A 917-nucleotide genomic window follows, 5' to 3' on the forward strand; every position below is an offset into this window, starting at 1 on the left:
TTTGGCCCTTGGGGATGGATTGACCACTCCCAAGGGCCATGGGGGTGGATCGACCACCCCCAAGGGCCAAACCCATATTTTTAACAAAAAACTTTAAATTTTTTTTGGCCTTTGGGGGTTGGCCAATCCACCCTCAAGGGCAATGAGGGTGGTCTGGGGGGCCACTCCTATGCTATATTGGGGTGGCCGGCCACCCCCCTTTTATTTTTTTATTAACTTTTCTTTATTTTTATTTTGATTTTAATTTATTTAAAAATAATAATAAAATATTATAAGTGGGCTTGCCACCTCAACATTTGATGGGAAAATTGTGGGGAAGTAATTGCATTCTAGCATTTTCGTAAAAAAAAATCACACGTCCCCGCCAGCTAGTAAGATCGATGGTGCACAAAATCACCCTCTTTTGTGCCCACCAATGAGAAGTTGTCACCTCATCATGGAAGATGTTAAGAAACAAAACTTAAAACACCTGATTATATCAACTATAATTTTTTTTTTTTTTTAATATATTTTTTTAAGAATTTGCAGCGTGGCTCGTGGCCAGCGTGCCACCCCCGGCCAGACTCCCTCCTCCTATATGGCTGCTAGAGAGAAATTTTTAGTAAAAAATAAAAAGAAATTACAGAGGGATTCTCAATTGTTGAAATTGCAACTCTTGTTGTTTTATTTCCGGGGAAATTGGTTTCCTTCAAATCACTTTAACTGCTTTCTTTAAATAGATTTCCTACCGTTTTCTGTCTTTACAAGTTTTCGAAAGTAGAAAAAAGTTACTAAAATTTTGTTTTTTTTCACTAAGCTAAAGCCACCTCCCAAAACACAGAGGAATATTCGTACACTCCTGAGTCCTGAGTCTGTTCTATCGTCTTCTTAGATCTTCTACTTTTAGCCCAAAAACGTACTTACACCCCGAAACATGC

Source organism: Corylus avellana, chromosome ca5 (assembly GCF_901000735.1).
Source record: "Corylus avellana chromosome ca5, CavTom2PMs-1.0".
Classification (NCBI taxonomy): Eukaryota; Viridiplantae; Streptophyta; class Magnoliopsida; order Fagales; family Betulaceae; genus Corylus; species Corylus avellana.